Here is a 24,916-nt window from a genome sequence, read left to right as displayed (position 1 = left end):
AGTATTGGGATACAGCTACTTCTTGACATAATCCTGAAAAGAACTAAAAGCTGTTGTTTCTGGGCTCATTAGCTGCTTTGCAGTTATACAGATCTAGCCTACATTAAACACCCAGGAACATTGCTAAATATATCACCTTCTAAGAACTACTTGGTTCCTGGAGGTAAAGAGTAGTCCATTCTTGTTTCAGCCATTCTTGTTTCAGTGATCTCTTAATTTAGCACTTTCTACAGCTTAGTTAGCCTTTTGTCTGAGCTCTGTCCTCAGCTATCTGTCTGCATATTGTTTGAGTACTATCTACTTGCTGGACTAAGGAGGATATGCTCAGTTATCCAGAAAGCAGAAAAAGAACCCCAAAACTGGAAATGGACTAATAAAGTCAATGCTGAAATTCAAATTCACTTAATACTTTTATGGGTTGGTATGGCAGAAAGATGACACAGTATCTGGACCTCAGTGTAACCTCCTACACTAGGTCTGAACCCTGGTTTATAAGTGAATGCCAATGGTCTGTTTTCAAGAGTGACATGTGAGACTTGGGGTGTGATACAGTAAGAAATATATATTTGGTCCTTGGCTCTGGTTCCTGACACAGCTTCTAAAACTCTTATAATTTCATGAGTGATAGAGCATCTTTTGTTATTCATAACAAAGCCCTTTTAACCATACCTGAGTTTGTGCTAAGAAGAAGATTCTTGGTGGACCCCTAGAGAATTTCAGGATGGGGGCTGGTTGCCAGAGAAACCAACCCTGTAACTAGAGGGTTGGAACTTTCAGCCTCGTCTGCCAACATCCAGGGAGACGAGAGGGGCTGGAAATTGAGTTAATCACCAATGACCAATAATTTAATCAACCACCCCTATTTAATGGCATCTCCATTAAAAACACCTCAATGTTGGGGTTGAGAAAGTTTCAGGGTTGGTGAACATATCAAGATGCTGAGAAGGTGGCACCCCAGAGAGGGCATGGAAGCTCTGTGCTACTTCTTTCCATACCTTGTCCTATATCTCTTCTATTGGGCTATTCCTGAGCTATATCCTTTAAAATAAATTGGTAACAGTTAATAAACTATTTTCCTGAGTTCTGTGAGCTGTTCTAGTAAATTACCAAACCTAAGGAGGAGACGGTGAAAACCCCTGATTCGTAGCTGATTGGTCAGAAGTAGAGGTGACAACCAGTAGATACCAGTTTGTGACTTGTAACTGGTATCTAAAGTAGGAGCAGTTTTGTGGGATTAACCCTTAACCTGTGCAGTCTATGCTAATTCTTGATAGTTGGTGTCAGAGTTGAATTATAGGATACTCAGTTGGTGTCTACAGAGTTGTAGAATTGGTTGGTGTGACAACCAACTATTAATATTTGGTGTCAGAAGTGTTGTGAGTAAAAACGGTTCAGACGGGGTAACAAGCAAGGTGTGGCATTTCTCTCTGGTTCTGTGGACCACACAGAAGTTTCTGGCACAGCAGGGACCGAGGAGAATTACGCCTTGTTCTGACAGCTCTGAGGCTTTTCTTTAGAGTTTGAAGCCTTGGAAGATAAACACCCCTGCCAAGGAATGTCAGTATTTACATGTTAGTCAGCTGTAGTAATGACGCACCACTATCAAGTGCTTCGTGGACATCAGACATTGAGGGGGCTACAGCAGAAGGGCATTAGAAGATTTATATCAGAATGTGATCCCAGAAAATATTTGGAAATTGGAGGTCCCATGTCATGAAGATAGAGGCATGAATCTGTGAAATTCTCAATTTTATATGGAGAGGCAAAAGACTTAGAATAGCCAACATAATAGTGAAGGAGAAGAACAAAATCAGAGGACTCAGGATAGTATGGTATCTGTGAAAGAATAGACACATAGATCATAGAACAGAATAGAAGGCCCAGAAAAAGCTCCACATAAACATAGTCAACTGACATTTGACATAGGAGCAAAAGCAGAACAATGAAGCAAGGATAGTCTTTAACAAATGGTGCTGGAATAAATGGATACTCACATGAAAAAAAAACAAAACAAAGAATCTAGACACAGACCTAACACACTTCACAAAAATTAACTCAAGGTAGGTCATAGACCTAAATGGAAAATGCCAAACTATAAAACTCCTAGAAGATAACATAGGGGAAAATATAGGTGACCTTGGGTATGGCAATGACTTTTTAGATACAACACCAATGGCATGACCCATCAAAAAATAAAATAATCGATAAGCTGGGCTTCATTAACATTAAAACATCTAGGGGCAGCCAGTTAGCTCAGTTTGTAAGAGCACGGTGCTCTTAACAACAAGGTTGCCAGTTTGATCCCCACATGGGCCACTGTGAGCTGCACCCTCCACAACTAGACTGAAACAACTACTTGACTCAGAGCTGATGGATCCTGGAAAAACACACTTAAATAAATTAAAAAATAGTTAAAAAAAAAACCACTAAAACATCTAGTTTGTGAAAGACATTGTCAAAGGAATGAAGAGACAAACCACAGACTGGGATAAAATATTTGCAGAAGATATCTGATAAAGGACTGTTTTCCAAAATATACAAGGAACTCTTAAAACTCAACAGTAAGAAAAGGGACAGATTGATAAAAAAAATGAACAAGAGACCTGAACAGACACCTCATCAAAGAAGATATACAGATGGTAAATAAGTATATAAAAAGATGCCCCATATCATATGTCATTATGGAATTACAAATTAAAACAACAGTGAAACACTACTATACACCTATTAAAAAGACAAAAAATCCTGGGCACTGATAACATCAAATGCTGGTCAAGATATGGAGGAACAGGAACTTCTATTCACCGCTGGTGGGAGTACAAATTGGTACAACTGCTTTGGAAGACAGTTTGGCAGTTTTTTACAAAATGGAGCATACTCTTACACAGGATCTAGCAATCGTGCTCCTCGGTGTTTACCCAAATGAACTGAAAAGTCCTCACAGAAACCTCAACATGGATGTTTATAACACCTTTATTTATAATTGCCCAAATGGAAGCCACCAGATTATCCTTTGGTAGGTGAAAGGATAAATAAAACGGGTCCATCCAGACAATGGCATATTATTCAGTGCTGAAAAGAAATGAGCTATCAAGCCATGAAAAGACATGGAGGAATTTAAATACGTATTACTAAGTGAAAAATTCAATATGGAAAGGTTATATACTGTATGATTCTAGCTATACTCGTATGATATTCAGGAAAAGACTATGCAATATGTTTATGCAAAAAAACTATGCAATAAATGATGGGTGGTTGCCAGTGGGTGTGGGGAAAGGAAAAATGTGAAGCACAGAGGATTTTTAGGGCAGGGACACTATTTGGTATGATACTACAATGATGGATAACATGTCATTATACATTTGCCAAAATCCATAGAGTGTACACTGTAATCACACAGCAACCTAGCAGTCTGTCCCCTCCAATCTTTCCTTAGGGAAAGGTGACCCTGCGGGATTGTCCCTCATTGGGGTTGAGTTTATGCTACTCTAAGTCTCCATGTTTGGTTCTTGTAAGCAGGGTCTGCAGTCAAAGACGGGTAAGATTTCTCACGGGAGAAACAACCTAAGCCAGACGGGGCCCCCCTAGGACCCCCATAAGCTAATGTAAAGTTAGGAGGTAGCTGTGCCCCTCCTCTTCTGAGAAGCTGCTGATGCATGCCTCAACTGTTGTCCTTTACCCTCAGGTGTAATGGACCCATTAGAACAATAGCATCTCGCCCCTCCTGTTTGGCTCATGGGATAATCTTATATTGTGAGACTTGTTCCCCCAGGGATTGTATGCACCACACCTTGGTCATTTGGGGGATGGTATGCATCGGTTGCTTTGGGACCATTATGGGATTTGGAAGGAATGATTATTGTATGGTGTAAGAGTTTCGCAGACCCTGCCCCTAATCATGTGATTTCTATTGTAAAAAATCAATAAATACCCACGGTGACCGATTCGGGGCTCCAGTCCCTTGAGGCTGTGAGTCCCTTGGTCCTCTGTGATTTAACTATATTTGAGTCTCTGTCTCTTTATGATAGTTTAACCCTCGCCGCCTCCCTCGCCTTCCCATGGCTTGTGTTGTGCAGGTCGCAACAGTACTTGAAAAGGGAATCCCAATTTGAACTGTGAACCTTGGGTGATTATAATGTGTCAATGAATATCATAGGTTCCTTGCATGAACCTAATAGTTTCATCATTCGACCAACAAGTGTACCACTCTGGTAGGATAGTGGAGGAGAGTGTGTTTGGTGGGGACAGCAAAGCATATATGAGAAATCTCTGTACATTTCACTCAGTTTTGCTGCAAACCTAAAACTGCCCTAAAAAATAAACAGGGAAAAATGATTTTGAAAGTTGTGACCACATAGATAAAATCATAAACAATGAATATCTAGCACTCAATCTGATATTGTTTTTGTATCTAAAAATAGTGTGGTCCTAAAAGAAAGCAAGAATATGAAAGAATGAAGAATTTCATTACGTTCCCTTCTGCAATTAAAAAAAAAAAAAGAGCAGCATCCTATCAATGCTTAACCTAGAGTAAATTGCAGACTTAGGTTGGCACTAAGAAGAATTAGCTAATATGTAACGTACATGCCGGGATATCACAATAACTCATCTTGAAGTTACATATCAACCACAAATCAGGGTCAGGGCAAAAAAAATAATCCTTGAAGAAATCTCCAATTTCCAGGTCATGTTAACATTAATCAGCTGCTAGGATATCTGCCAGCAGTACAAGTGGGACATTTAGTTTCCTTAGTGTTAAAGCATCTTTCATTCTAGGAAGATTTGGGATTAATCATAGAAATGTTTAAGATAACCAAATCCATGTGAATACTTTTATATTAAATAATTTTCCTCTATTGGTTATTTTATGTATTTATATTACTGAATAGAATTTGCTCTGTTATTATTTGTTACTCTATTAGAAGACCAATTTTATCCCTCTAATTGTAAATGTGTAATTAAATAAGTAATTTAGTTTTTTGATTTAAAGTTGAAATCCTACTAAGTTTGTAGAAAATGATGGGACATTTACAAAAAACTATGGTTGACCATATTTATGATGTTAATTATTTGGGTTATTTGAGCGCTTGAGAAAGTTTTGTTTGTTAAATTTGAAACCTGGAGTACCTAAGTGCTCAGAACAGAGTTAACGCAGCAAGTCGGTGACTGCTATCCTTAGAAAAACCTGCCCTCAAGATTGGTCCTTGGCCAGTATCTGGGAAGTTTGGTAACAGAGTGTTCCCGGTCATCATTTAACTGATAAGAGTGGTTCACTTTGTCTAAACTGTTTATGCAAACAGTATGGTTTATGCTGAATGTCTGCTCACCTTCTGGGAGTCTGAAATTTTGGTACATTGTAGGCAGAGTGTGCCTATATACCTAGCCCCTAATAAAAACCTGGGGCTCTTAGTCTCTAGTGGGCTTCCCGCGGCCCAAATATTGCACATGTTGTTGACTTTTCACTGTGGGGGAGAGTGCGCTCTGCATGACCCCCTTGTGGCAGGGAGAGGGCATAAGGAATCCTGCAGATGGAGTACTCTAGGCTCTGCTGTGTCTTTTCCTTATGACCCCACTGTGTATCCTTACTGCACTGCTGTAAGAAATCTTAGCTATGAGTACAGCTATACACGTGTACTGAGTGCTGTAAATCCTTCCACGAACGTGGAATCCTTCCATGAATATCTGAATGTAGGGGTGGTCTAGAGGATCCCCAACACACTAAGGAGAGTATTTTTCTTCCAAGTACAGTTTAAAGTGTTGGGAAGTGTTTAATTAACTATCTTTATGAACTAGACCAACCATTATTGAAAAATCCCTTAGAAGTGAATAATACAATTGGCTAGACTTATATAGAGAGCAATAGCAATTATAAATTGAATTTACAGTTTTAATGAAAACTAGAGTCTTACGTTTGTAACTTTAATTATGGAATATTAATTTTTAAAACCCGAGCAAACGTTTGAGTAGGCGTTTTAGCCCACAGAAACATCGCGTAGCAGGTTGCTTGTCCTCCTCATCTCAGTGGCAGAAGGGCGTTTGTTCAAACCAACACAGTTCTTTATCACTAAGATTTCAGTTAAAATGAAGGAGCCTAGGATCCATCCCTGTTTGTACCACTTGATAGGAAACCATACACACCATCTTACCAAGTCTGCTTCTGATGGTGATATTAAAATGGGATTCTTATAAAAGTGCCAATATGTTCGGGAGTACAATTGAACTCATGTAATAGCTGGTCACTCACTAGTGTTAAAGATCCAGAAAAGCTCATAAAAATTAGTCTTTTAATATTCTTTAATGTGCTTGGCAGATATCTCCATTGGATGTTTAGCGAGTGGCAGGGGTCTCTAATAGAACAGTGATGCCTGAAATCTACTTCTTATACATTAAGAAAATACTGCTTTAAGAAGTACAGTATGAGTGTAGTATCAGGAGAAAACAAGGACTTTCTCCCCATACCTAGCATAGTATCTGGCACTTAGTAAACCCAGCACATGGTTTTCTGAATGAATGGAGGAGCTAATGATTTCTTTGAGGGGATAAAATACAAACATGTCAGAGTTCAATTATAATGCAATACAGTGGTTTTGGAGACATATCATGTAAGAGGTAGTCAGTGATTAAGTTGCCAAATGAGTGGAAATGAGAATAAGTGTTAAGAGTTCAAAAGAGGGGGAGACCATTATAGATTAGAGTGGTCAAGGAAGGCTTCATGGAGAAGGTTGGTCTTTAAACATCTTGGCCTTAAAAAACATGTTGGATTTGAAGACGTGAGAAGTGGGAAAGGCATGAGAAGCAAGAGTGTGAGCAAAAGGATGGAAGTGAGAAAATAAGAGGTATGGTTATGAGATGCATGTGGACCTTCTACCATTGCAGCCGAGCAGTCTTAACAAAAGAAGAGTTGGGGGAAGGCCTCTTAGCACCAGGCTGGGGTGGCTGTGCCTCTTAGGCACAGGAATTTGGAGTTGATTTTTTTAGTAGGGAGAAGAACAAATGGTTTCGACAGACAATGATGTGAAAAAGACTTTGGTGGTTCTAGAATAAAGATTATATTGGGAACAAGGTGCAGAATGGTTTAGATTAGAAGATAAGTGTGGATGGCAGAGAATAGTGGGGAAAAAAGTACAGCTGTAAAGTAATAAAAGGTTAGGTTAAGATAGGTCCAAGGGAATGGAAACAGATTTCTTACACATTGTAAAGAAAGAAGTGATGGGACTGGTGACCACATACAAAGGAAGGATAAGAGTACCTTTATGAAAGTGAAAGAGAAGTGTAAATTTTCAGAAAGAAGTATGCGTCTGTGGGTTGCTTAGATAGTTAGTATTTCTTTTTTATACCAAGTGAGTTGGAATCAGTGTGAATATTGGAAGGTTGTATGAAAAGTTTAGACCCCAAGTGTCCTAATAAGAGTGAAAAGAACTTTTGCAACTCAAAATTGAACACATACCCTAGGAGTTTAATGCTTATATAATTGTTAGAATCTTTGCTTTCCCATAGAAACCTTGGGAGAGTCAAGCAACCCATACCTAGAGGGATAATGTCTAGAGTGATAATGCCTAGAGTGATAAACTGGGATGTTGGAATCTGCTGGGGCCTTTGGAAGATTTTTCAACCATTTTGTTAAAGAAGAGCCCCAAACACAAACAGCTTTGGTGATTATGCTTCAGGAAAGAGGGCAAGCTGCCAAGTTTTCTGCCAGTGGAAGTTGAAGGAAACAGAACTACAGGAATTTGTTGGATGTTTCCTAATGTGTCCCTGCTGGTAGAAGTGCTTCAGAAAAGGGTGAACAGCTCCTAGCCAAGGAGGAAGCAGCTGTAAGAAATTAAAGCCAAAACAAAGAATTGGAAGTTCTCTTAGGAGGCTGTGTAGCATTGTTCAGACAAGCCTGACCTTCCTGTTCTGTGGAACTCACAAACACATTTTGTATTTAACTGATCAATATCGTAGCAGCTTAGGTTCCAGATATCAAGTCTATTTCCATGCAGAACGCGCTACTTTAATTGTGAGATCAGATGCTCCTATAAATGTCCTAATCCTCACAGCCAGTGCCTCCAAAACAACACAATTAATCCTTCTCTGAGGGAGAGATTAATCAATCCCCTTTCACTAAAAGCACAGTCAACTAGCCCCCTTTATTTTAGGCAACCAAACTAATTAAGTAAAATGGAGCTTTCTTGCTCTGCCAAGTGAGGCTAACTGATCCAGAACCTACAATGTACAAAAGATGTGCAAAAGTTTTATGTACACATGGACCCACGTGGCAACTGTTGGTGAGCAACTTTATGCCCATGCTACTGGTTATTGAACATCTAGAGCGAAGTCATTGTCTGTGTCCAAATGGTGCACTATGCACATATTGTCAGTATCACATTCCTGTTATTTTTGTAGCAGGGGACTGCCTTGTTTGAATTCTTTCTAGGTGGGGTATGTTGGCTCTTTTAGAAGAAGCAAAATCCTTTCCTACTAGTAGGAAAGAAAACTAGAGAAACAGAAGAGGAAAGAGGAAATTTGGAACAGAAACAACTTTGGTCCAGCTGCTGTTTTGACTTTCTGGTGCAAAAATAGAAAGTAGCTATCTCAGGGTAATCTATAAAAATTTACTTTGTGCCACTGGGGTTAGATTTTTATTTTGATAACACCAGTGATATTCAGTTGACCTTTTTCTTTCTCCAGGTTAAAGAATACCTAGTTTCTTAGGTGTAGCTCTCAAGTTATTTTGGAGCTCCAATATTGGAACATTCTAATGAAACCACTTTGAAGAAAAAGTCCCACAAGTTGTTAACTACAAGTATCTTTGGCAACCAGCCATGATTGTTAGTTAGCTGCAGCCCTGGTTCAGCTGTTGTAACCCAACGGTCATTAACAGAAAGAACACGCAAGTACAGCAGTACTTCAGTTTTCGAATGTCTCCGTTTGATGAACATTTCAGTTACGAACGCTGTAAACCCAGAAGTAAATGGTTCGGTTTGGAACACTCTCCTCCGAAGTCGAACATGTTACACGGCTCCCAGTGAGTGCAAGATCCTGAGGCCTTGCTGTCGGCTGTTTTCTAACATTTCAGAATTAGAACGGTCTTCCGGAATGGATTATGTTGGAAAACCAGGTACCACCGTATTTCCTTTCTCTGATCTTTCCCTTAATTCTTTCATCTCTTTATCTCCTCTTCAATTCTTCTCCACATTCTGTTCTCATTCTCCAGTCCCTGAATAATCTACAATACAATCTTTTGAATCACCCTTAGTATTTTCATTGGTTACGTTAACCTAAAAAAAAAAAAAAATCCAAAGTGAGAGGCAACAAGCATTAATTTGAGATCAAAGAATACCTATTCGGCAAGAACTAATTCAGATAGAAACCCAAAGTATTCTCATTATGGGGTGAAGGCAACAGGTTTTTATGAGAAAGGGAAGAGAGATAATTACATGAATAGAAGGCAGGAATTTCTATAGGTGCAAATAAGCTAAATTATTCTTTAGCTATACATGATGGTACTAATTCTATAGAATATTCCTAATTTTCAGTCCTTATAGTCAGAATGTCTGCTATCCTGTTAGTTTTACAAACAATTGTTTGAAATACAATGTTGGTTTGGTCAAGTCCAAAGATTATTTTGCCCAGTTGAAACATTCAAAGGTTCAAAGAGTAAAATGTGCAAGACAGTTCCTCTGGAATGGCTGCCCTTGCTCTATTTTAAAATGGTTCCTCTTATATCAACTTTTCACAATTTGTAAATGGAATCTCATTTTATTGATGCTTTGCTGAACACCAGTTTCATTAAAGTTTGTCGACATAAGAAATGTTGAAACCTGTAGAGAAACCTGTAAGAGTTTGAGCCAAACTGACAACATATGCCAGGGAGCAAGACCTCAACTGCTCTGGAGAATAACAGTTTTGCAGCTTCTTTTATGTATTGAAATTAAAGAGGGGACATAAGGAAGACTGGAGAAAGCAAGGAGGGTATCAGATTATAGGACAGTTAACAAGATTATGTGCTTTCTTGAGGGTTAATACCTCCCTGGAGGGGTGTTACCGTGTTTCCCTGAAAGTAAGACCTAGCTGGACAATCAGCTCTAATGTGTCTTTTGGAGCAAAAATTAATATAAGACCCAGTCTTATTTTACTATAATATAAGACTGGGTATAATATAATATAATATGTAATATAGTATAATATAATACCGGGTCTTATATTAATTTCTGCTCCAAAAGACGCATTAGAGCTGATTGTCCGGCTAGGTCTTATTTTTGGGGAAACAGGGTACTTCTGGTATTTCAAAGGTGTGTTAACCTATATGCATGCATAACAACAATGGACAAGGCTGGCTCAAAACCTTTCACTGAAGAAGTTATAAGCCTGGGGCATGACTACCCACCATGACCTGCCCAGTTAGATATTTATAATCAGATCACTCTGTGATGTTACTTTCCATAGAACCCCTTCTTTTGGTCCACAAGGTTAATGGAAACCTAACCTCCTAGGATAAGCAATTTGGGTAGAAGTGAAAGAGAAAAGGTTAACTAAAGAGAGATAAATGCCATAAAGTATTGAAACAAAAAAATTCTACAAATACAATCTTAAATTTGTTGAGGGGCATTAATGGACATTTTCCCATTAATAGCATGTTGGGGGAAGCTCATGAAATACTGCAGTTGATAAGAACATTTGAGCTAAACACGATAGTGTTGCACCTATATTCATGCTATGATCTTCTAAGATTTCTTCTATTCTTTCACTAATGTCTTGATTATTGTAGCTTTGTCATAAGTCTTGAAGTCAGGTAGCGTCTGTCCTCTGAGGTGGCTCTTTTCCTTCAACATTATGTTGGCTATTCTGGGTCTTCTGCTTTTCCATATAAACTTGAAAATTAGTTTGTCAGTATCTATAGACTGACTTGCTTGGATTGTGATTGCAGTTGCATTGAATCTATAGATAAAGTTGGGATGAACTGCCATCTTGGCAATATTGAGTTTTCCTATCTATGAACATGGAATATCTCTTCATTTACTTAGTTACTCTCAGATTTCTGTCATCAGAGTTTTGTAGTTTTTCTCATACAGATCTTGTTCATATTTTCTTTGATTTATACATAAGTATTTCATTTTGGGGGATGCTAATGTAAATGGCATTGTGTTTTTAATTTGAAATTCCACTTGTTCATCACTTGTATATAAGAAAGTGGTTGGCTTTCATAGGTTAACGTTGTATCCTGCAAACTTACTCTATCATTTATCAGTGCTAGGAGTTTTTGTTATTGTTGCTGATTCTTTTGGATTTTCTATGTAGACAATCACGTTATCTGCAAACAAAGACAGTTTTATTTCTTCCTTCTTAATTGATATTACTTTTATTTTCTTTTCTTGCTTTATTGCATTGATAGGACTTCCAGTATGATGTTGAAAAGCAGTGATGAGAGGGGACATTCTTGCCTTTCCCTAATCTTTATGGGAAAGCTTCTAGTTCCTCACCATTAAGTACGGTGTTAGCTGTAGGCTTTTTGTAGGTATTCTTTGTCAAGTTGAGGGAATTCCCCTCTACTACTTTGCTGAGAGGTTTTCCTTGTTTTGTTTTGTTTTAATCATTAATGAGTTTTGGTATTTATCAAATGTTCTTTGTGCATTTATTGATAGAATCATGTGATTTTTCTTCTTTACCTTATTGATGTGAAGGGTCACATTAATTTTCAAATGTTGAACCAGCCCTGCATACCTGGGATAAATCCTACTTGATTGTGGTGTATAATTCTTTTTATATGTTGTTGGATTCAGTTTACTAATATTTTGGTGAAGATTTTTGCATCTATATTCATGAGAGATATTGCTATTCTTTTCTTGTTTTGTCTTGTAATGGGTTTTTTTTTTTCTTTCTGGTTTTGGTATTAAGGTAATGCTGGCCTTATAAACTCAGCAAGTATTACCTTGGCTTCTATGTTATGAAAGAGATTGTAGGAAATTGGTATGATTTCTTCCTTAAATAGTTTGTGAATTCCCTAGTGAACCCATCTGTTGCTTTCTCTTTTGGAAAAGTATTAATTATTGATTCAATTTATTTATAGATATAGGCCTATTCAAATTGTCTCTTTCCTCCTGTTTGAATTTTGGCAGATGTGTCTTTCAAGAAATTGGTCCATTTCATCTAGATTATCAAAGTTCTGGCCATAGAGTTGTTTATAGTATCTTTTATTATCTATTTAATGTCCATGGTTCCTTAGTGATGTCCACACTTTCCTTTCTAATATTAATCATTTACATAATTTCTCTTTATATTTTATTGCCCACCTGTTCTTTCATGTTGTCTGCTTTTCCCATTAGAGCCCTTAGCATATTAATCATAGTTGTTTTAAGTCCATGGCCTGATAATTGCAAAATGCCCGCCATATCTGAGTCTGGTTCTGATGCTTATTCTGTCTCTTCACGCTGTGCTTTTTTGTTTGTTTTTGTTTTCATTTAATTTTATTGGAGAATATTGGGGGACAGTGTGCTTTTCCAGGGCCCATTGCTCCAAATAGTTGTCCTTCAATCTAGTTGTGGAGGGCACAGCTCAACTCCAAGTCCAGTTGCTGTTTTCAATCTTTAGCTGCAGGGGGCACAGCCCACCATCCCATGCAGGAATTGAACTGGCAACCTTGTTGTTGAGACCTCGTGCTCTAACCAACTGAGGCATATGGCCCCTCCAGAAGCTCGGCAGCAGCTCTTTGTCTTCAATTTAGTTGTGGAGGGCTCAGCTCAGTGGCCCGTGTGGGAATCAAACTGGCAACCCTGTTGTTCAGAGCTCACACTCTAACCAACTGAGCCATCAGTTGTACACTGTGTTTTTTGCCTTTATGTATGCCTTGTAACTTTTTGTTTGAAAGTCAGACATTATATACTGAGTAAACGGAACTCTGGTAAATAGGCCTTTAGTGATGTAGTAGCAAAGTGTGAGAAGATAGGTATCACTCCGTAATCTCATGATTAGGTTCTTAGTTTTTTAGTGAGCTTGTGCTCCCAGGTTGGAACTTCACAAGTGCCTCTCATCTCCTATTTCCACTCCTCTACCCACCTTAGATAAGACAAGATGGCTGACTGGAGTTGGTTATTTCCTTTTTCCTGGATCATTTAGGCTCCGATAAAACCCCAACAGGTTAAGCTCTGGTAAAATAGTTTCTTTTGAGGGCAAACTTTGATAAAACAGAATGTTCTGGTTTGTTTCAAAATGGTTATTTTTCCTGGGAGAAGCCCACATGGATTTTTCTCTGATTTTTCCTGTGAGAACCTGGTAGAACTCTAGAGATAAAACTCACAAAAGAGAGGAGACTCCCTTGAAGTTTTTAGCTTAAGGACTTGTCTACAACAAGCCCCTAGCAAGTTGTCAATTACTGAAATTCAAGTTTTCCTACCCTGGCATTGGTCCATTAAGCTGTGATTCTGTATTTGCCTGTCTTTCAGATTTTAGGGGAAACAATTTGCCCTGTATCCTCACTTCTCTGAGAGATCTAATAAAAGCTATTAATTTTTCCATTTGTTAAGCCTTTTGCTTGTTGTTAGGGTAGAGTGGTGACTTCAAAGGTCCTTACGTGCCTGATTGGAAATTGAAGTTTGATCGACTGGTTTTAAATGTCAATTTCTCTCCTCAACTGCCATGGCAAACATGTTTTTTGTTTGTTTCTATACCTGAATTAGTTCTCAAATGATTAATTGCTGCTCAAGCAGAAGTAATTGGTGCTTGGTAAGCAGCACTGAGGTAAGATCAGCCTAGCTGAGAGGCTGGGACTCACCTACGTGGTTCCAGAAACTGGCTCTTTTCAGTGTTCTTGTATTGATGGGGCCCATACTTGCTGATGCATAATAATTAAACTCACAAGAAATTGAGGTATGAATCAGAATGATAATTAATTGATTTTCTTATGGGACAGTCCTTTCTATGGTTTAGATACTCAAGTCTCCTAGGCAGGCACTTCTAGATATAGAATAAAGAAAAGTGGATATACTTAAGAGCTTTTTTTGTCCAAGTAGTGGATAATGCTTGTGTCTCTTCCAAAACAATAAAACCTTTTTAGGGACTGGAAATTTCATATTGCTCTCATCCAGTGTTAAAAGTGTGGTTAAGTATTCTCAATCTCTAATAATTGTGACTAATAATAATAAAGCCACCATTTATGGGATGATTCTTCTGTGCCAGAAACTATCCTAAGCACTTAATCGTCATAGACTCTTTGGAAATAAAGATGACTACACTTTGGTAAGTTAGGAAAGTTAAATGATTTAATCAAGGTCACTCCACCAGTTAGTAAAACCCAGAGGCAGGATTCAAATGCTGAGGTTTCTGAGCTGACCGTACACCATATGGATTCTCAACAATTCTTGAACTATTTTTTTGTTTCTATAATATATAGACTGAACTCTTTGTGTCAACACATTCTTTATTCTGATAGATTATTGTAAAACTAGTTGTAAATGATTCATTGTTAGCTTGGCCAGTTAATAAAGGTGATTATGAAACTTTATAACCTAGAATATTTTAAACATATATAAGAAGTGTAGAGAATATTATAATAAATAATTATGTACCCACCATGATGCTTTTTATACATTAACATCAGTCTGTTCTCTACACAGAGATTCTTTTAAAATATAAATCAGGTCACTTCTCAAAACCCTTCAGTGGCTTCCCACATCTAAATAAAAGCTCAAAATACCAATGAGCCACTAAGCCCTACACCATCTGGCTCCCTGTCAGCCCTCACCCCATCTTCTGCCACTCTACCTCCTATTACTGATACCCCAGACATACTTACCTTACTGTGCCCTGAAAATGCCAAGCATTTTCTGTCTTACAGCCGTTGTGCCTACCACTCCCTCCGTCTGCACCACTCCGATCTCAGTATATTCATTGGGATTAAGTTTAGATGTAAGACAGTGGTATCAACAATATAAAAGTTTGTGTCTCATGTTCAAGAAATCTAGAGATAGGCATTCCAGTGATAGTATAACAAGAACCCACATTCCTTTCATCTTGTTGCTTTGCCATATGTGGCTTTCATTCTCAAAGTCATCTCATGGACTATGGTCCAAGATAGCGACAGGATATCATGTTTGGTTTCCTGCCAACAGGAAAGAGGAAGCGGGAAAGAGCGCTCTGTTTCTGTGAAATGTTGGGTAAAGAAGGAAATGGAACACATCATTTTTTAAAAAAATGTTTTTTGAAGTTAAACTTTTCCTGTGAAAATAAATTCCCCTTACTTTCATGGCCTTCAAGGACAATAATAAGGTATTCTTTTAAACTTGTTTCTAATCACCATGCTAGTAAAAATGTAGTTGAGCTTGATCTTTTGGTACCACCTGTGGTCCGAGAGAGTTCAGATTTCTTTTGTTTTCGCAACAGAAAACTTTTTTAAAATTAAAAATAAATGAACAACTACATTATACAAAAATGTAATTATTATTATTTATATCTTAAAATTTATAGTATTTACCTATTAGGAAGCTAGTCAATGAAAACAAAGTATTTTTTATGAGCACACATGTGTTGTGAAAAGGGTTTGTTATAGTTGCAGAAAATGTCTAAAATAAATTTATTTCTGCATTTGTTTTAGTTGTACAATATTGAGAAAAATCTGATTTATAGACTAACAAGCAGAAATAGTTTCGAGTTTTTGTGTTGTTTTTAATCTGACAATTTTATGATTTTTCTCTGATTAAACAGAGAAGACAAGAGAAGATTGATTCTGAGGTAACATATAAAACTAGCACAAGTTAACACATAGGCTTCCAATATGTTAAACTTTGGTAGATACTGCATGACAGGTCACAATATGTTTTTGTACAATTTTTTTCAATGTAATTGATAAATAAATAAATGTTTTTCTCTATATTTAGAATGAACACATTGTTTGGTAGCTTTTTAAAAATCTATTTTATTGAAATTTAGATATTATAACTTTTAAGTGTACAATTCAGTGAAATTTAGTACCTGTGTAGAGTTGTGTAACCATTACCAATCCAATTTTAAAACCTTTCTATCACCTGGAAAAGCTTCCTGCAAACCTTACTAGTGCCACTTGTACCCCCTGTGCCTCTTCCCCCCGATTTCTTGGCCTTCCAGCAGAGAAGAGTAGATAATTTCCTGAAAGCTGGTGTGTTAGTGTCTGTGTAAAAATATCCATTGTCTGTGTTCCTGTAAAAAGTGTCTGAATATATCTATATAACTTGTAGTGAAAGATAAAAATTAAAAGTGATTATGTCATTGAGAGGCCTGTGAACTGATTAATTTTATGAACTGTGTAATAATGTATAATTGGTATTGAAATGTGTTACATGTTGAACTGGAATGTTTCTGTGGTATTAGAGGACAGTTCTGATGTGCAAAGTTTTCACTGTATAATATCTTGTTGATTGGCAAGTTGCATCTTTTCATGTGCTTATTGGTCGTTCATATTATCTTCAGTGAAATGTCTATTGAAATTTTTTGCCCCTTTTTAAACCTGGGGCATTTATCTTCTTTGCATTGATTTGCAAGGGTTCTTTATGTATTCTGGATACAAGGTGTTCCTCTAGCCTATACATTTAAAAAAAGGCATATGCAATATTTACATTTTAAATTTCATTTATAGAACAGAACCAAAATGTATAAATGTTATTTATTTATTTATTGGGGAAAAATTCATGCTATAGATACAAGTTGTTTATCAGATATATGATTTGCAAATATTTTCTCTCAGTCTGTGGCTTGTCTTTTCATTTTCTTAGTGGTTAAACATTGTTTTTGAAAACGATATGTACATAAAAGGCTCGTGGAGTCCCTAAAACCTCTCCTTGGTACCTTAGGATTATCGGACCACAGTTTGACACCCGCTGCTAGTGAGCATTTCAGTGCATTTAAACTCAGCAAGCTAAATAAGTCATCTTCAGCAGAATCATAGACTGGTGTAGTTGGAAGGGACCTTACAATTAACCAAACGCCCTTCTGATTTTGTAAATTAACTCCTGTCTGAATGACTTACTAGTTGTAATGCCTGTTTGCAAAGTTTGATGGAGCATTGGGAGCCGAGCTTGGATTTGAGGACAAACAAAAATGTCAGGAGTCCTGAGGTCGGCTAACGCAGTACAAAGTGAGAAAATCAGTATTTCCTGATGGGGATTTATTTTCTGGCTCACAATAAAAAACTTAGACATCAAAGAGAAGCCAGGAAAAACTCTGAACTCTGTAGAAACCAGGCTTTAACAATAGATATCCACCTCAATGACTGTTGTTTTAAATAATAACAAAGAAAAAAACATGCTGTTAAGGGAAACGTATTGTGTTCAGTATATAAAGGCCAGCTTCGCATACTTACCTCAAACCACCCCATGGCTTCTTTGCATTTATGATTTATGTACATTTCTTTTTGTATACCCTTTTAAACTTATCTCATTTATTCATTAAATGAATTTATTGAGTACATATATATCATAAAGGTAGAAATTGGCCTTAAAAAGTAATTTATACTCTCATAAGGAAAATACCAAAGTAAGCAGTTATAAAATTATGGATTAAGTACTACAACATATTTTATAAAAATAATACCATGAAACCAAAGATTGTTTCTTTGAAAAGATCAACAAAAGATCAATTGACTAGGGAAAAATAGAGAAGATTCAAATTACTAAGATCAGAAATGAAAGTTGAGACATTGCTACAGAATTATAGAAATACAAAGTATTATAAGAGAGTACTGTGAACAATTGTCTGTCAACAAATTGAATAACTAGATAAGACGGACAAATTCCTAGAAATATACAATCTGCCTAAACCAACTCATGAAGAAATAGAAAATCTGAATAGACCTGAATAAATCTGAATCAGTAATCACAAACCTCCCAACAAAGAAAAGCAATGGATCAAATGACTTCACAGGTATATCCTACCAAATATTTAAAGAACTAGCATCAGTTCTTCTCAAACTCTTCCAAAAAATTGAAGAGGAGGGAATACTTCCTAACTCATTCTCTGAGGAGACTATTCCCGATACCAAAGCCACACAAAGGCATTACAAGAAAACTATAAACCACTTTCCCTTGTGAATATAGCTGCAAAAATTCTCAACATTATGTGACAAATTGAATTCAGCAGCATGTTAAAAGGATTATACACCATGACCAGGTAGGATTTAACCCTGGAATATGAGGATAGTTCGACATGAAAACCAATCAGTGTAATGCACCACATTAATAAAATGAAGGAAAAATACTACATGATCATCTCAATTGATGCAAAAAAAATATTTCACAAATTCAACATCCTTTCAACACTCAATAAACTGGGGATAGAAGGAGACTTCCTCTACATGATGAAGGCCATGTATGGAAACTTCACAGCTCACATCATACCCGATGGTGAAAGACTGAAAGCTTTTCCCCTAAAATCAGGAATGAGACAGAGGTGTCTGCTTCTGTTCAACATGGTATTGGAAGTTCTAGCCAGAGCAGTTAGACAAGAAAATGAAAGACACCCACATTGGAAAGGAAGCAGCAAAATGATGTCTTTTCACATAATATAAGATTACATTATCTTTTATGTAGAAAACCCTAAAGATTCCACACATACACAAAAAATGTTAGAGGGGCCGCCCCGGTGGCTCAGGTGGTTAGCGCTCCATGCTCCTAACTCCGAAGGCTGCCGGTTCGATTCCCACATGGGCCAGTGGGCTCTCAACCACAAGGTTGCCAGTTCAATTCCTTGAGTCCTGCAAGGGATGGTGGGTAGTGCTCCCTGCAACTAAGATTGAACGCGGCACCTTGAGCTGAGCTGCTGCTGAGCTCCCAGATGTCTCAGTTGGTTGGAGCGCTTCCTCTCAACCACAAGGTTTCCGATTCGACTCCCGCAAGGCTGTGCCCTCTGCAACTAGGAACAGCAACTGGACCTGGAGCTGAGCTGCACCCTCCACAACTAAGACTGAAAGGACAACAACTTCACTTGGAAAAAAGTCCTGGAAGTGCACACTGTTCCCCAATAAAGTCCTGTTCCCGTTCCCCAATAAAATTAAAAAAAAAGGAAAAAATGTTAGAGCTAATAAACGAATTCAGCAAAGTTGCAGGATACAAAATCAACGCACAAAAATCAGTTGCTTTTCTGTAGTCGAGCAAAGAACAATCTGAAAAGGAAACTAAGAAAATAATTTCATTTATAATACATCAAAAAGAATAGACTACTTAGGAATAAATTTAAACAAGAAGGCAAAAGACTTGTACACTAAAAACTACAAAAACATTGCTGAAAGAAAATTAGAGAAAACATAAATAAATGGAAAGACATCCTGTGTTCGTGGATTTGAAGATTTAATATTGTTAAGATGACAGTGCTACCCAAAGCAATCTACAGATTGAGTGCAATCATTATCAAAATTCCAATGGCGTGGTGTTTTTTTTTGCAGAAATAGAAAATCCCATTCTGAAATTGATGCAACAGGTGAGACCTGGCATTTCACAGGCAGAGGTCCACTCCAGTGGCTCTCAGTACCCACTGCCCTCCTTTGGGGAGGCACAGAGGCCTCTACAGCGATGAGAGAGGCAAGATGGGCTGGAGGAGCTTCCCCACCTATGTGCCGTGTCTCTGCTACAATACGCCCATCCAAACAACAGAGCGACACATCTAGCTGCACTGTCTCCCACCACTGCCACCCCTTTTGTAAGTGGCCAGTCCCATCCCTGCCCTGGGCTTCAAGTGGTGAGCCTAGCTCTAGTCCTTTGCCTCCTATAGTTTGAGTTCCCTTTTTTTTGGCTAACCTCCTTACCACCATTACCTGCTTCTAGACTCAAGGCCCTCATCCCATAAGCTTTCGTAATTCTTACCATTTGGAGGTTCTTTTCTGGAGATGTTTCTTGGATTTGCAACTGCCTAGACTTTTCTTGCTTTTCTTCCTTTATTTTGATCCATTGTGGCTGAGGGGGATTTTGAAGGTTGAACAAATTTATTTTACCTCTACTTTCCAATTTCTTTTAGCAGTTTTTACAGGAAATAATGGTGTTATTATTTCTTATATCAGCACTAATATAAAGAATCAAACGTGAACATAAATTATAATATCTGTATGACCTTGGGAAAATTGTTTAATCTCACTATGCTTCAGTTTCATCATCTACAAGATAGAAATTTTAATAGAACCCATCTAAAGGCATTGTGGTGAAGATTAAATGAGGTTTTAAAAATGCCACAAAACTGGAAGGCACTCAAAATACTTCCTGGCAAGTGGTAAGTACTCAATATACATTAACTATTATAATTGACATTTGGTAAAAATCAAGGTTACCTTATATTTTCCAAATACACATTAGTTTTTAAATATGTTTTTAAAATTAAATTCATCAGGGTGACATTGATTAATAAAATTATATAGATTTAAGTGTACAATTCTATAATACATCACTTCTATATTGCATTGTGTGTTCACCAACCCAAAATCAATTCTCCTTCCATCACCATATATTTGACGCCCTTTACCCTCTTCTATCACCCTCCCTCCCCCTTTACACTAAACTGTTATCTGTGTCTGAGTTTTTGTTTATCTTGTTCGTTTGTTGCTTTCAGTTTTATATCCCACATATGAGTGAAATCATATGGTTCTCGACATTTTCTGTCTTAGTTTGCTTAGCATGATAATCTTGAGATCCATCCTTGTTGTCACAAATTTTTAAAAATCTTTATTCAACCCTCTGACAGGGATTATCACCATTAATGTGAGGTAAGAAATTGAGGCACCCAAAGGTCAACTAGCAAAAACTGGAGAGGTGAGATGAAACTTGGGTACATCTTGATTGGCTTATAGCTTTGTCATGCACAGAATAATTAATGTATATTTCTTGGTCTAGTGTGGGTTCTGGGTGAGGCTATAAGCATTTAGCCTTGTTGACATCAGCTATTATAAAGTTAAGCTTGATAGCCAAATGTGTATAGTGAATTATTTAATACTCATTACACTTTAACTTTAGTTCCTACCATGAATAAACTCTTATCTCTATAGGCAATAAAATGTTTATAGTAGTCAGTAATGTATTATATGACAGAGGTAAGCCTTTTATGACACCCGTCTCCATTTTTACAACATAGCAGATTCAGGTAAGGGTGGATAGGTCCCTGAATTATATAAGATAAACTTTTTAAAATTATTCAGTCAATATATATTTATCAGTTATCTGTTGTTTCAAGACAATATTTAGGAAATACTGTGAGGTGTCAGACATACTTTCTATCCTCATAATTTTCATTAACACCATTACAAAATTTTTAGTTTCTCAGGTTTGAGATCTTGAAGTCAATTCACATCTTGAATGTTTTGTCAGATACCAGTTACTGTAAATTCTTCCTTTATACTGTTTTTTTCATGCCCCCATTTTCTCACAAATTTTTCCACCATTGCTCTAGTTCAGTCTATATTTTCCATTTGCAGACTGATTTCTGCCTTCCCACATTCCTCCATTCATTCTATACACGAACAGATTAATCTTTCTAAAAGACTACTTGGGCAATGTCATCCCTCGACGCTAAACTTTCAATAGTATTTTCCTCTCAAGATAAGTCTAAACTCCTTGGTTTGGAATTCAAAGCCTCCACAATTTGGCCCCAGAAGATTCCCTCATATTTTTGTTCAAGTTGAGATGCTTCTTGGAGGATAGGGTTCATGAACAAATGCTGTATACATGTTCTACAATGATGAAGTCTCCTTTGTTTACTTGTTTTAATCTAGCATTTCTTCATCTTTTCCTCTAACACTTTTTCTAGTTTGGAAGATAAAGCAGTCTTTCCCTCATTTGATTACTCATCATAAATTATTGAGCATCCAGGATGTGCCTGGCCCAGGTTCACAAATTACTACCACACAAGGCAGAATGTGGAAAGTGGTAGATAGTGTTTTGGAGTTGAAAATTACTTCATGCTCGAGTGATCAGGAAAGACCTTGTCAGTGTTTACACAACGAATGTATAATTACACCGTAACTCAAGAATGAATATTGGCAATTCATGACCACAAATGAATCGAGAGAACCACTCACATTAGAAACCTTTAACAAAATGAACACAAGTGATTTCCAAAAGAACTGCCCAGAAAAAAATGTTTTTATTGTGGTAAATATCCACAGCATAAAATTTATCATTTTAACTATTTATAAGTGTACAAGTCAGTAGTCTTAAATATATTCACAATATTGTGTGAGCATCATCCCTATCTACACCCCAGAGTTTTCATTTATCCTCAACCACCCTGGAATTTTGAAACTTCTGTGCATACTAAGCTCAGATGTTTCCCCCAGTCTCAGCAGTCCACAACCCTCATACCCATATAGACTTAGTCATACCAGCCCCAGGGGTATAACGCTTCTCATACCATTTTCACTGTGATCTATTCATTTAGACATCTGTATCGCCTTTTCTATGTGTTATTTCTCTACCTCATTGCCAAACACAGGACCTAACGCAAGGGAAGCCCTCAGGAAAATGTTGCTGAATGGGGCTGGCATCTGCTGGAGGGAGAAATGGAACTATGGCTTGTGGGTTCACTCTCTTCTACAACTCCGATCCTCTCTCTTTATGCTGTTTTAAGCATAATCAAGGGGAGAAGATGATTTCAAATTTCGGGCCTTCACTTATGCCATTCTAATGGGTGATGTGGTTAGTCAACCATTAGGATTCTTTCCTGATCTAACACTTTAGGGTATACCTCAAAACTGGAAACAACCCAAAAGGCCCATCAATAGTAGAATGGATAAATTGCAGTAGATTCATACAATTGAATCCTATACAGAGATTAAAATTAATAAGTCTTTACTATGTGAAAATATGTGGATGAAGCTCATATAAATAGTATTGAATAAAAAGAGGCAGGCTCTAAAGAGTAATCACTTCATTTATATACAGTTTAAAAACAGACAAAATTGATGTATAATGATGGAAGTCAGAAGAGTGGTTACCTTTGGAAGGGACAATGACGAGGGTGGGGCATGAGAGAGGCTCCTAGGGTATTGATAATAAATCAGGTGTATTCATTTTGTAAATATACATCAGGGTGTTTACTTAGATTTTCTATTTGTTCTGCATGTACGTTATACTTCAATTAAAAAATTTACTTAAACAGAAGACTTTATGGATATGTGAAATTTAGTTTGGTGAACTCTCAACATGGAACTTTCCAACCTATTTTGTAGGGACAAATGTTACAACCTCTATGCCACTTTCTGACTCTGCAGGTTAATTATGAGTACCTAATCATATGTATTCCCCCCACCCACCGTGCTCATTTTTTAGAACTTAACTTCTCATACCTCTGTGAACTTTATAACCAAATGAATGTTTTTCTTTTTTTCCCCAAATGAATTATTTCTTAATTGGTCTCTTGTCTGCTACATATAGGAAATTATATGATCCAAGGTGATCTGGCTCCAGATTCTGGGCTCTTAACACACGTCCCCCCAAAATTGCGGTATACTTATACACACATGACGCTGTCTCTCTCTGAATTAATGCCACCTTCTGTTCTCTTCTCTGTATCTGTAAGACTTTGACAGCTGGTTTTGGGCATTTCTCTTCTCTCCAAGATGATTACTGCCAAAGATATTTATCTAGAATCCTAGATGATCAACCCATCACTCTAGCTCTGTGCTCTTTGATCTTCTCAACTTCACCTCCAGGGTAGTCAGAATGCTAAAGATCCCCTTCTTCCCCAGCCCTCAAGATTCCAGTTCATCCACTATGTTTTTTAACCAAACACTAACCTAGGTACTGCTCTGAGGAACTGTGCAGTTGTAGTTAAAAGTCCCAAGTCAGTTGACTCTAAGATAGTGAGATTATCAAGGTAGGCCTGATTTAATCACAGAAGCCCTTTAAAAGGCATAAGGAGAAGTCTGAGAGAGAAGAATTTTGAGAAGGACTCATCTGCTTTGAAGATGGAGGGGTTCACATGAGAAGGAATGTGAACAACCTGGAGGAGCTGGTTAACAGTCAGCCAGGAAACAGGGACCTCGGTCCTAAAACAGGGATTAGATTCTGCCAACAACTTGACTTCAGAAGCAAATTCTTCAGATAAAAGTGTCGATAAAGGAATCCAGCTGGCTGACACACTGATTTGGCCCTGTGATACCCTGAACAGGACCTACCGTGTTTCCCCAAAAATAAGATCTAGCTGAACCATCATCTCTAATGCGTCTTTTGGAGCAAAAATTACAACACCTAGTATTATATTATATTTTATATTATATTATACGTATTATATAAGACCGAGTCTTATATTAAAATAAGACTGGGTCTTATATTAATTTTTGCTCCAAAAGATGCATTAGAGCTGATGGTCCAGCTAGGTCTTATTTTTGGGGAAACACGGTAGCCTAGCCTATGTAGATTCCTTACCCTGTGGAACTGTGAGATAATAAATGAGTGCTGTTTTAAGATGTTCACTTGATAGTTTGTCACTCAGCGATAGAAGACAAATCCACCCCCCTTCCACTTCCATAATGCTATTGTCATGTTCAAACATTGGGACCTTGTTAAAATCTGGAATGACAACAATATTAAATGTCAATTTCCTACTCAGTGACCTTATCCTCCTGTTCCAGCTCTTCTCCCATTTTACCTGTCTCTTCCTAGTTTCATTTTCCTATGGTGAATCACTTCACCCGCTCCTTGCTCATTTTTCCATTACCTTACCCACCCACCAAAACCACATCCTAGACTTTATTCAACCTTTTAACCTTCTCTATCTTTACTTTGTGAATGGGAAAGCCATGTCCTGATGCCAGGACACTTATAGAATCTAATATTAGGGGTCCTTGGTGTTGCTGTACAATCTCTCTAGGTCCCTTATTAGTGTTGGGAGGCAAACCTTTTCCTCTATCAATTTAGGTCCATTGGGTGGAGGAGGAGCTGAAAGTTAACTGACAACAGACAGATTAAAGGAGAAAAGATGAGGTTATGGG

The 24,916-nt window shown here is 37.5% G+C and overlaps 1 protein-coding gene across 2 annotated transcripts in view; it reads left to right on the top strand.

Moving 5' to 3' along the window:
- LOC308499521 (broad substrate specificity ATP-binding cassette transporter ABCG2-like) overlaps positions 1–24,916 on the top strand; it is a 95,349-nt gene that overhangs the window by 12,530 nt on the left and 57,903 nt on the right. Inside the window, exon 2 of one of the 2 annotated variants that reach the window (XM_081053075.1) lies at positions 8,674–9,103. The exons of the other annotated variant lie outside the window; for it this stretch is intronic. The gene's annotated coding sequence lies outside the window, so the exon portion shown is untranslated. The remainder of the gene's footprint in view (positions 1–8,673; positions 9,104–24,916) is intronic. 2 annotated transcript variants of the gene reach the window in all.

This window comes from Rhinolophus hipposideros, assembly GCF_964194185.1.
Source record: "Rhinolophus hipposideros genome assembly, chromosome: 1".
Lineage (NCBI taxonomy): Eukaryota > Metazoa > Chordata > Mammalia > Chiroptera > Rhinolophidae > Rhinolophus > Rhinolophus hipposideros.
Note: the sequence above shows the minus strand (reverse complement) of the source record. Positions and strands in the feature narration are given on the sequence as shown.